The sequence below is a fragment of the Schistocerca americana genome, chromosome 10 (genome assembly GCF_021461395.2).
Source record: "Schistocerca americana isolate TAMUIC-IGC-003095 chromosome 10, iqSchAmer2.1, whole genome shotgun sequence".
Lineage (NCBI taxonomy): Eukaryota > Metazoa > Arthropoda > Insecta > Orthoptera > Acrididae > Schistocerca > Schistocerca americana.
In genome coordinates, this window is record NC_060128.1 from 87342391 (window position 1) to 87355417 (window position 13027).

Consider the following 13027-nt stretch of genomic DNA (forward strand, 5'->3'; position numbering starts at 1 on the left):
ATCCTAGAGTCTGGCAACACCATCGAGGTCACCTATGCATCTTTGCTGAGCACATTAAAAATGTACCTATACAGAAACTACCGACCCTTCAGTCTCTAGGCGCCTGTGGGTAGGCTAACCCTGGACACACTTCCACTGCAATGCCTACCTGCAGGTGTGCTGTCAAAAATGGTTCAAATGACTCTGAGCACTATGGGACTCAACTGCTGTGGTCATCAGTCCCCTAGAACTGAGAACTACTTAAACCTAACTAACCTAAGGACATCACACACAGCCATGCCCGAGGCAGGATTCGAACCTGCGACCGTAGCAGTCGCACGGTTCCGGACTGCGTGCCTAGAACCGCGAGACCACCGCGGCCGGCGGTGTGCTGTCCTGGAGGGGCATTAGAGGGGGTTGCCTGTCCACAGACACTTAGAGATCAAAGAGATCACATTTTCTATAGATGTACTTATGCGTCACAATTTGGGAAAATAACGGGTTTCGAAAGAGTGAGCCTTCAATTACGTTTGCACAAGGTAGTTGCGACACCACTAACAATTAACAAGACAGCCCACCACCCCAGCCTTCTTCAATTAGCCAAGTCCACACCAGAAGTTAAAGCCATCAAGTCACCATTAGAAGTGAACTTTACCATGTCTCTTGGTAACGCTTCCTGTGTGATACTATTGCCTGATTACACTGTAAACTGAAAACGCGAAATTCCATTTTTCATAAAATAAAAAAAGTGAACTACGTCATAACACTCACAGAAAAGCAATATATGGAAAGTCTGTTTGTGATGGTTACGATTTATTTAGAAACAGATCTCCATGCAAACCAACAAAAATACAGCCGGTAACATAAATATTCATTGACAGTGATGTCAAGGATAAAGAGGTAATAAGGTCAGACTCTCCGTAATAGCCAGACTCCGCAGAACAGCGGTAGCGTTACCGCCTGCCACGCCAGTGGCCCGGGTTCGATTCCCGGCAGGGAGCTGGGTGTTGTGTGTCCTTCATTAATCATTGACACGCAAGTCACCGAAGTGGCGTCAACTGAAAAGATTTGTAATACGGCGGCCGAGCCCCGAAAGGAGATATCCCGGCCAATAAATGCCGTACGATCATTTCACTGTGCGACTGCTTAGCTGGATGGTAACGTGCTCGCCTCCCATACAAGCGGGCCGGGTTCGATTCCCGGCCGGATTGGACATTTTCTCCGCTCGGGGACTGGGTGTTGTGTTGTCCTCATGAAACAAGACTTGCACTTGACATCCGAACTTTCCCGAATAGGGGCCTCCTGGCCAACGATGCCATCCTCTCAGTTCCATTTTCTTTGTAATGTTCACCAGAATTTGGTTCCTTACTGTCTCTAAACATAAAATGGTGAGTTAATCATTGCTGTACATCGATTACTCTTTAAATAGTATCTACTCACTTCTCTCTAAAAGTCCCAGAAGTTTGTAACAAGGAATTTCCAAACACCCTGTATTTTACTGCGCGCAATGGAGGGAGAGTTCAGAGGCGATGATTGTGTCAGCATGACAAAGCAGCATCTCTGGAGCAACAGTTTACAGACAGCCATCCCACCGTCCGACCGTACCTCACTTTGGGATAAATTATTTCGTCGACTTCGCCCGAAACACCAACCGAGTGAGGTTGCGCCGTGGTTAGCACACTGGACTCGCATTCGGGAGGACGACGGTTCAATCCCGCGACCGGCCATGCTGATATAGGTTTCCCATGATTTCCCTAAATCGCTTTAGGCAAATGCCTGGATTGTTCGTTTGAAGGGGGACGGCCGATTTGCTTCCCCATCCTTCACACATTGCGAGTTTGTGCTCCGTCTCTAATGACCTCACTGTCGACCGGGCGTTGGACACCAATCTCCTCCTCCTCCACAAGCTGCGACATCGTCGCGAAAAAACACAGTGACCCGTATACGTAATAAGTTTCCTTTAATTTACGTCTATGGTCACAATCTTTTTTGCTTAACAGATTACCGGTTTCGGTCTTCGTTTTTGTGAAACAGATTTGATGATGTCCATTATAATGTCCATTATAATTATCCGGGCTGTTATGCCGCGGTCGGTTGATGAATTCTGTGGAGATTCCCAACGTTTCGTCTCCGACTGCGGGAGACATCTTCAAGGGGGTCCGTAGCTTGATGGAAGGTCCAACACACACACTGGCTCGCTACTGTCTGCCGCTAAATTCCGTGTCCGCGCGCCCCCGCGCCGCGGCGTGACGTCACGTGTTTTGAAAACGTCAGTGCAATTGGCCGCTGTCCGTCGCCGTCGATCGCCGTTGCCATCACCCAGTAGTGGACGAGTGGTACACATCTTCTTTAACACCGGCATCCATATACCGTTTAATTTGACGCCCTCCTCCTTTCGGTTGAAATTATTTGGGTGTTTAGCGATTTCGATTGCCTCCCTGTAGAGCCTTTCGTAGTATCCGCTCGTGGTCGCTAGTACTTGCGTCTCCTCGAAACTAATATTGTGGTTCCCTGGCTGGAAAGCATGCTCCGCAACAGCTGATCGTTCCGTTTCTCCTCTTCTACAGTACCGCAAACCCACGCACACGGACCGTTATTTGCACCGGGATTCGAACCACCACCCACAACAGAAGCGGGGTGTTATCAAGACGTTAGCGGACAGAGCTAGAAATATTTGTGAACCTGAGTTGCTCGACGCTGAGATGGAACATGTCCAAAATGCACTAACGAAGAACTGATATTCGTCCGCCGAAATAAAACGTGCGTTGAGGCAGCCACGCAGAAATCATACTGACGTACAGGCTACTGCAAAATCTAAGGTTTTCCTGCCGTTTGTTAAAAATGTAACGGAAAGAATAGGGAGGATCTTGACGAAGCGGAATATTACCGTAATTTACAAGCCCACCAGGAAGATACAGGAATACCTTAGGCCTGCCAAGGACGCTCGCAAACCATTGGAAAAATCTGGAGTGTATAGGATCGCATGCAGCTGTGGTGATGTTTATGTGGGTACCACCAAAAGAACTGTTTCTAAACGTTTGGAAGAGCACAAGGGAAATTGTGGAAGAGGAGAAACGGAACGATCAGCTGTTGCGGAGCATGCTTTCCAGCCAGGGAACCACAATATTCGTTTCGAGGAGACGCAAGTACTAGCGGCCACGAGCGGATACTACGAAAGGCTCTACAGGGAGGCAATCGAAATCGCTAAACACCCAAATAATTTCAACCGAAAGGAGGAGGGCGTCAAATTAAACGGTATATGGATGCCGGTGTTAAAGAAGATGTGTACCACTCGTCCACTACTGGGTGATGGCAACGGCGATCGACGGCGACGGACAGCGGCCAATTGCACTGACGTTTTCAAAACACGTGACGTCACGCCGCGGCGCGGGGGCGCGCTGACACGGAATTTATCGGCAGTCAGTAGCGAGCCAGTGTGTGTGTTGGACCTTCCACCAAGCTACGGACCCCCTTGAAGATGTCTCCCGCAGTCGGAGACGAAACGTTGGGAATCACCTCAGAATTCATCAACCGACCACGGCATAACAGCCCAGATAATTACAATGGACATGATATTTCCGGCCGTGAAAGTTTACATTTTAGTATCAGATTTGATGATGGTCATTAAAGACCGAAACCGGTAATCTGTTAAACAAAAAAGATTGTGACCATAGACATAAAATAAAGGAAACTACTCCTCCTCCTCCTCCTCCTTCTCCTCCTCCTCGAAACCTCCTTCCCGAGCACGGGGTCCCGGGTTCGATTCCTGGCGGAGTCAGGGATTTTCACCTGCTCCGAGATGACTGGGTATTTTTGTTGTCCTCTCCATTGGCTCTGAGCACTATGGGACTTAACATTGGAGGTCATCAGTCCCCTAGAACTTAGAACTACTTAAACCTAACTAACCTAAGGACATCACACACACCCATGCCCGAGGCAGGGCTCGAACCTGCGACCGTAGTGGTTGCGCGGTCCCAGACTGCAGCGCCTAGAACCGCTCGGCCACACCGGCCGGCTGTCCTCATCATTTCATCATCATTCATGAAAGTGGCGAGATTCGACTGAGCAAAGGTTGGGAATTTGTACGGGCGCTGATAACCGCGCACTTGAGCGTCCCAGAAACCAAACGACGTCATTATCCTCATCCTCGAAACCCCCGTATCCAACATCACAACCGTATCTGGTTTTGACTCTTGAGGAAGAACGCGTTGCCATTCCTCCACACACATTCAGTCGCATCACTGAACCTGTCCCTAAGCCGTCACAAAGGGCAACTGTACACATGTCCCATATCAATGTCCACTAACAGGTGTCTACATACTTCTGATCAGATACTGGTTGTTGGAGTAACAGGTCATACTTGTCTTATTATCTACAACCCATGGGCGTGGTCTACACTCACCCCGTTCATCCATTTTCACATGTCGAAACACATTTTCTGGGATGAGTTTGGGGATGGTATACCTTATACCAGTAATAACAGACCCTGCCGTACTGTACATTGTCCCGATTCGTAATCCTGTCGTTTCTGCTCCGTTGTCCGATTGCCGCAGTAAGACAGCCACCGGAGGGGTGATACGTCACGTGACCGCCGGCACAGACCAATGGCGACGCTTCGAAGCGGAATGCCCCTCGCAGCGGAATGAGTCTCTACTCGCTAGCACAGGCAATTATTTCTGTTTATCGCTCCATTTACGGCAGCGGCGGCCGCGCTGTGACTGCCGAATCCCTTAGCCTGCCCTGGAAGAAGGGCTCAAGGGCGGGACCGCCCAGCCACACACAGCGTGTCAGGAGGGAAGAAAAGAGCGAGACGCCGGGCCTCTTAATTGAAAGCAATTAGTGCGGCCGATATATAAATGGCCCGGCAGCCACAGTGTTCGGAGCAAAGAGGCCGCATCAATCCGCGCCGGGCCGTCCTTCTTTCCCCGGCCGCGTCACCGCCGTAACAGACAAGCCGAACCCTTCCTTCCTCGCCCCCTCTATCGCGTCCCCAACTAGTGCCTTATAAAGTCTTGAGGCCAGGGCAGGAGAAAAAAAAAGGGAAAGAAAGAAGCCAGCGCGACGGCGAAATACCGAAATAAAAACCGGAGCGTGGGCCTCCTTATAATTGGGGGGCTGCGAGTCGCCCTCCCTTAATGGGTCCCTCGTCTTGTTAACAGCGGTAACAAACCGACCGGCGGCGCGCCCCAGCCCACCCCCGCCCACCCCCTCACAGGGCAGTTTATTTTTATTTGGAAGACACTCTCCGCTGCTGCGGACTCCCTGAATGCCTCCTTTATTTACGCCCGAGCTTGACTCCCTCATCTGTCGCGGCTTTGGAAATTGCCCGATTGCTTTATTTTATTTTTCCTTTTTTTCGTTTCTCCCGTGGTGCTTGATTCCACCTTATTGTTTCCGCCCACACGGCCCCTCCCGCCGCGACCAATCGCGGAGCAGCCAGACAGCGGCGCCAGTGCGTCGCTGTACCGTCCCCCACACTTACGTCTTTCTAATCTACCAAGCCTGCCTACACGGAACCATTCCACTTGAAAGGTCTCTGTTGGATTCCTTTCATGTTAATTTCTTAAATCTGTTGTTATTTACGGCATGCATTCCACTCCTGAATTTACTGTGGTGTTTCTGACTCTATCTGGGAGGAGACTGAGCAGTGGAACGTGTTACTTTTACACATAATCAAGAACGATCTGTCACACTATTACACTTTAAAACACAGTTTAATTCATGTCACACAGTCTCATACGGAACCTACATCCGCTTTCTTTTATATACTGTATATGATAAGATACTGTCATCCCCCTTCCCTTCTGTGTGAAAGGATGAATGAGCAAATGTGTTTCTAGTTGCATGCTTGATGGTAGCAGACAAGTCTGTCAGCTAGAAAACAGTAGGACCAACTTCGGAACAGGTAGCTACGCTTTCTGAAAGCAGAGAGGTTTCTATTCTTGGTATGGTCCTGTCCGTCCCTTGTCATGTTGGTATAGGAAGCTGCCTCTCTGGTCACTTCCGTTTGTATCTGTGAAGCACCCTCGGTAGGGGCCCAGGCAGTCTGTCCGCGGCGAGCGTCTGAAGTGGTAAGATCTCCGGCTAAGTGCGTCTCTGCTAAGTCCGTAGGACAATGGATTTCTTAAGTTCAGCCTAACTGAAAATTTAATCACCTTTATTTCAGGTTTAGATCTAAAATATCTAATGTTATCTTAAATTGCAACGCAGTGTAATTCGAGTGTGAAGTTCAGAATATATTCCGGTAGTTGCTTTGTCACTACTTTGGGAGTAAAGTGGAACCACGTGTTGATCAGTAACTCTAACTATGATCATCAATCTTAAATGCGAATGTGTGTGAGATTATAACGTCTCGTCTTGACAATACTTTTCAATATAGCAACTCTTCCTTATGTTCAACCCACGTGGGGCGTACTTTGTGAGACCAGTACCACCTGCTTATACAATTGTTTGACCCATCAGGTTAATAGTAAGACGATAGTAACCAGTTTGAGGTTTTTATTTTGTAAATTGCGTTTCGATCTAATTTATATTAATTATCAAAATTATTGTGGAGTTACACTCTTTGTGTAAACCAAGCTGGCCACATGAAGCATGTAGTGTAATCATCAAAGTAGCCCTCAGCTGTTCTTTTCGGGAAGATTTCACAGAGAGTTAGTATGAATTTAGTATACCAGTGTGTGGTAATTTCATGACGGACAGGATTGCGTTATGAACGTAGCTTCTTTGAGTGAAAATTGAATCTGTTGGTTGTGGTTAATTTCCTCTTGCATATGTTTCAACGTTCTTTGTGTGTTATTTTATGAATGCAGTGTTCTATGCAGTCTCCCAATCTGGGCTCCATATTTGATGTGTTCCACAAGATTACAAACTCACATTTTCACAATCCTAAATAAAGTACCAGTTTAGTTATGAATCAAGTTTAATATGCTGAAATTTGAGTGATCAATGTTAAAATAAATGTCCAAATATAAACTGATTTATTTCTTTTTATTTAAATTCTCTTTATATATATATATATATATATATATATATATATATATATATATATATATCCGGTTGTCGTAAGATGACTATTAAAAGATTATAATTAATGTTAGTCTGGTTGGGAATTTGGTAAACTAGACTGGATACCTGGTGAAACAGTTGCTCAGTAATGCAAGGTTAACTTCCCCAGATAGCTCACAGCTTTTATCCCGCTTTTATTGTCTTGAATATCAGCACCGCTTTCAGAACAACTTAATGCATCAACATTACACACTTTGTATGCAATGTACAGGGTGAGCGTTAATAAGAGCGATAACTGCAGGGACGGGTTCCTGGCGGGAAATGGAGGAAAAAAAGTCCTATTGAACATGTGTCCGGAAATGCGTTGTTGCCACGATAGATAGAGCTGACGAATGAAAGTTAGCCTGATCACCTGCCGTGTATGTAGCCCACAGATAACTACACTCATGCTCATAAATTAAGGGTAATTGCAGAATGTGGTGCCACACAACGTGGCACTACACAAAACTGGCGCTAATAGCATAGCCACATAGGGAACACACACGACACAGATCTGTAAGTCCACGGTATTGGTGATAAGTTGAGAAAACCGTCCCGAAACATATGTGCAACAAAACGCTATTGTTTCCTGCGTATGTACCCCGACATGAATATGGGATATGATCAGCATGCATTCGTGGTCAAATAGAACATCGCAACCTGCAGGCTGGGCTACCATCTGCATCTGTTTTCAAACATGCAGTTATCGCTTGCTTGCTTCTGTCCGACCTATGTAAGAGCAGTGAAGGTAGACAGTATGATTACATGTCATACACTGAAGAGCCGCAGATACGGGTACACCTGCCTAATATTGCGCAGGGCCCCCGAGAGCACGCAGAGGTGCCACAGCACGACGTGGCATGGATTCGGCTAATATCTGAAGTAATGCTGGAAGGAACTGAAACCGTCAATCCTGTAGGGGTGTCCATAAATCCGGAAGTGTACGGTAGATATACATATCTTCCGAACTGCACGTTGCAAGAGATCCCAGATATGCTCAATAATGTTCATTTCTGGGGATTATGGTGTCCAGGGGAAGCGTTTAAACTCAGAAGAGTGGTCCTGGAGCCACTCGCTAGCAATTCTGGTCCTGTGGGGTTTCGTATTGTGGTGCTGGAATTGCCCAAGTCCGTTGGAATTCACAATGGACATTAAAGGAAGCAGTAATCAGACCTGTCGGAGTCGTATCTAGACGTAACAGGGGTCCCATTTTATTCTAACTGCACAAGCCCTGCACCATTGCAGACCCTTCATCAGCTTGAAAAGTCCCCTGCTGACATGCAGGGTCCATGGATTCATAAAGTTCTCTCCATACCGAACACGCCCAACCGCTCGATACAATTTGAAACGAGACTCGCCGAACCAGACTTCATGTTTCCAGTCATCAACAGTCCAATGTGCGTGTTGATGCTCAAATGGTTCAAATGGCTCTGAGCACTATGGGACTTAACATCTGTGGTCATCAGTCCCCTAGATTTAGCACTACTTAAACCTAACTAACCTAAGGATATGACACACATCCATGCCCGAGGCAGGATTCTAACCTACGACCGTAGCGGTCGCGCGGTTCCAGACTGAAGCGCCTAGAACCGCTCGGCCACTCCGGCCAGCGTTGACTGTCACAGACGAGGTGCAAAGCTTTGTGTCGTGGTGTTATCAAGGGTACACAAGTGGGCGTTGGCTTCGAAAGCCCATATCGACGAGGTTCCGTTGAATGGTTTGCACGATGACACTTGTTAGTGGCCTAGTTTTGAAATCTGCAGCAATTTGCTGAAGGTTTGCACTTCTGTCACGCTGAACGATTCTCATCAGTCGTCGTTGGTCCCGTTCTTGCAGGATCTTTTCCGGCCGCAGCAATGTCGGTGACTTCATGCTTTACCGGATTCATGATATTTACGGTACACTCGTGAAATTGTCTTCCAGGAAAATCCCCACTTAATCGATACTTGGGAGATGCTGTGTCCCATCCCTCGTGCGCCGACTATAACACCACGTTCGGACTCACTTAAATCTTGACAACCTGCCACTGTAGCAGCAGTAACCGATCTAACAGCTGCGCTAGATACTTGCTGTCTTACATAGGCGTTGCCGACCGCAGCGCCGTATTCTTCGTGTTTGCATATCTCTGTATTTGGATACGCATACCTCTATCAAATGTTCAAATGTGTGTGAAACCTTATGGGACTTAACTGCTAAGGTCATCAGTCCCTAAGCTTACACACTACTTAACCTAAATTATCCTAAGGACAAAAACACACACTCATGCCCGAGGGAGGACTCGAACCCCCGCAGGGACCAGCCGAACAGTCCATGACTGCAGCGCCTTTGACCGCTCGGCTAATCCCGCGCCATACCTCTATCAATTTCTTTGGAATTTAAGTGTAATATTGTTCACTAGGATGCAGAAACGTGTTCGGCTACATCGACTTTGACGCGAAGTGTGCTCCAATACCATAGAGTAGAAATATCTCCGGAGTGAGCATTGCGTCCTGCGCATGTTGTTAACATTAAACTGGAATTGTCACGTGATCTAGCGATGACGTCGACTGTTTAACGCCAATTCGCGTCCGCCATCAGGTGACGTCACGTCTCGTCACACAACACCAAAACGTTCTACAGTACCTTTCGAATGGAGGCATTCGCACAGGTCGTCAACGGAACGTCGCGTCATTTCACGGTACGTCAAGGTTTCTCGGGAAGAAAATTTTGACGGTACCAGTCTGTTAACATCTTAAGTTAACCTATTTTCGCCGCGCTCATTCTCCTTATAATAGTGGATTTTCTACTGTTGTATCTTCACAATCTTTATTTCATAATAGCGCTTTGTTTTAATGACAAATTGGAGATGTTCCATGAAGACTGGGATATTTTTTCCACTTTCTTACACAACCGAGGTCGTATATCTGAAGGCGAAAAGTTATTTATGTTTTCCGATAACACAATGGCGCTGATGCCCACAATGTTTATGTATAAGAACATAAGTAGACGAAGCAAATTCCACCATATGACATTTTAAGCAACAAAGTCAGCTTTAATGAAGGAGTCAAATACAGTTGTTTATGAAGTTATTAATTGCGTAAGAAAAAACATAATGGATAAGTTTATCAGGCTTCATTAATTCGATTTAAGCTTTCCTTGATGTGTACGAATGTACATATTTTCCCTAGCAAATAATTGTCGATGTTTTAAAACGTTGTCTCACTTCTCAGTAATTTACCAAACATAATTGATCAAGAACATAGGTTATATAGGTTGCTTCGGCCATTGACAAATTTTGTCGTTGTTAGCTCCTCAGTTCTGATACCATACTGTAACATTTTATGCATATTAAGGATGGTCACTCAAAACCCCAATTTCGCCGTTCAGTACTGTGTTAAGCGACTTGACGAGATGTCACATGAAAGACGTTGTAAATACATGCTGACGTGAAGCTTCTGTGACGTCATGCTCGTTCATTTTGCTCATTAAAGCTAAGAGCGCAATTTATTTCAAATATCAGACGTAAACTGCTATGGTGCCTGCAAAACTTCTATACTAAATCCACAGCACTTACGAAGGGAATTTGTATTTACTAGCGATATGACAACATTCAAAATTTATTGGACAAATGTCGGACAAATCTACGGCGTCCCGAGATCACGTGACCATTGTGGCAACGTATGTTGACAACGCAAAATCAATTCTGCGCTTCTGAATGCTCACTCCAGAGATACTTCTACTCTATGTCCGATACGGACACTTAAAGAGTTACAAAAAAATGGTTCAAATGGCTCTGAGCACTATGGGACTCAACTGCTGAGGTCATTAGTCCCCTAGAACTTAGAACTAGTTAAACCTAACTAACCTAAGGACATCACAAACATCCATGCCCGAGGCAGGATTCGAACCTGCGACCGTAGCGGTCTTGCGGTTCCAGACTGCAGCGCCTTTAACCGCACGGCCACTTCGGCCGGCGAAGAGTTACAATCGATGTACGTAGAGATAGATCGGTATTCTTCTGGTACAGCAGTCGGTGAGCAAGTGCTGGACGGCTCTTTCCGCCCACTTGCTGCACGCACTGGCGCACGCAGCGCACGCACGTGCCCGGCGCCGGCACGCAGCGCTGCGGGGGGCGTTGGGATGCGCGGCGACGCCCGGCGTCGTCCGTCACGGCGGCGCCATCGCTCAGCGACGCTCCTGAGGACGCGGGCCGCGCCCCGGCGCCCGCCGCCGCGACCACGCTTTGCTTTTAAGGCGCCCTCCGCCCCCCGCCCCCCGCCACCGCTAAGCCGCGGGCTGGCACGCCGCCCCACGCCTCCTCACTCTCACCTTTGACATCTCGCAGCGCCACCGCCGGTTAACTTCGCAGCCGCGGGATCAAGAGCGGCGCGCCGCCTCACACAGCCAAACAAGCACTGTACATCTCCTTCTCTCCGGCGGGGCGCTAGGGAGGGTTTGCGAGCAAAGCCGCTTGCTTCCATCGGTCTGCACCCACTGCGACTGCACGCAGATGCGGGAACATTCTCAGATGTAAATAAATTATCTCGATCAATCACAGCAAGAATGTAGAGGGGTCAAACTAATACATGCGTATTTTTTCGCTTTTGCCCAGTTGCACTTTTAACGCTGAAATACACCCTGGGAGGCAATTTGGAATATTACGTTCAGACGGTATAACTTCGAATCCATGATAAAAAAAAAATGCATTTCATGCAAAAGTTGAAATGTAGTTAACGTTTTCCGAAACTGTATGGTTGTTGTTGTTGTTGTTGTTGTGGTCTTCAGTCTTGAGACTGGTTTGATGCAGCTCTCCATGCTATTCTATCTTGTGCAAGCTTCTTCATCTCCCAGTACCTACTGCAGCCTGCATCCTTCTGAAACTGCTTAGTGTATTCATCTCTTGGTCTCCCTCTACGATTTTTACCCTCCACGCTGCCCTCCTGTACTAAACTGGTGATCCCTTGATGCCTCAGAACATGTCTACCAACCGATCCCTTCTACTATTCAAGTTGTGCCACAGACTCCTCTTCTCCCCAATTCTATTCAATACCTCCTCATTAGTTATGTGATCTACCCATCTAATCTTCAGCATTCTTCTGTAGCAACACATTTCGAAAGCTTCTATTCTCTTCTTGTCTAAACTATTTATTGTCCATGTTTCACTTCCATACATGGCTGCACTCCACACAAACACTTTCAGAAACGAATTCCTGACACTTAAATCTATACTCGATGTTAACAAATTTCCCTTCTTCAGAAATGCCTTTCTTGCCATTGCCAGTCTACATTTTATATCTTCTCTACTTCGACCATCATCAGTTATTTTGCTCCCCAAATAGCAAAACTCCTTTACTACTTTAAGTGTCTCATTCCCTAATCTAATTCCCTCAGCATCAATTCGACTATAGTCCATTATCCTCGTTTTGCTTTTGTTGATGTTCATCTTATACCCTCCTTTCAAGACACTGTCCATTCCGTTCAGCTGCTCTTCCAAGTCCTTTGCTGTCTCTGACAGAATTACAATGTCATAGGCGAACCTCAAAGTTTTTATTTCTTCTACATGGATTTTAATGCCTACTCCGAACTTTTCTTTTCTTTCCTTTACTGCTTGCTCAATATACAGACTGAATAGCATCGGGGATAGGCTACAACCCTGTCTCACTCCCTTCCCAACCACTGCCTCCCTTACATGCCCCTGGACTCTTATAACCGTCATCTGGTTTCTGTACAAATTGTAAATAGCCTTTCGCTTGCTTTATTTTTCCCCTTCCACCTTCAGAATTTGAAAGAGAGAATTCCAGTCAGCATTGTCAAACGCTTTCTCTAAGTCTACTAATGCTAGAAACGTAGGTTTTCCTTTCCTTAATCTACCTTCTCAGGTAAGTCGTAGGGTCAGTATTATTGCCTAACGTGTTCCAACATTTCTACGGAATCCAAACTGATCTTCCCCGAGGTCGGCTTCTACCAGTTTTTCCATTCGTCTGTAAAGAATTCGCGTTAGTATTTTGCAGCTGTGACTTAT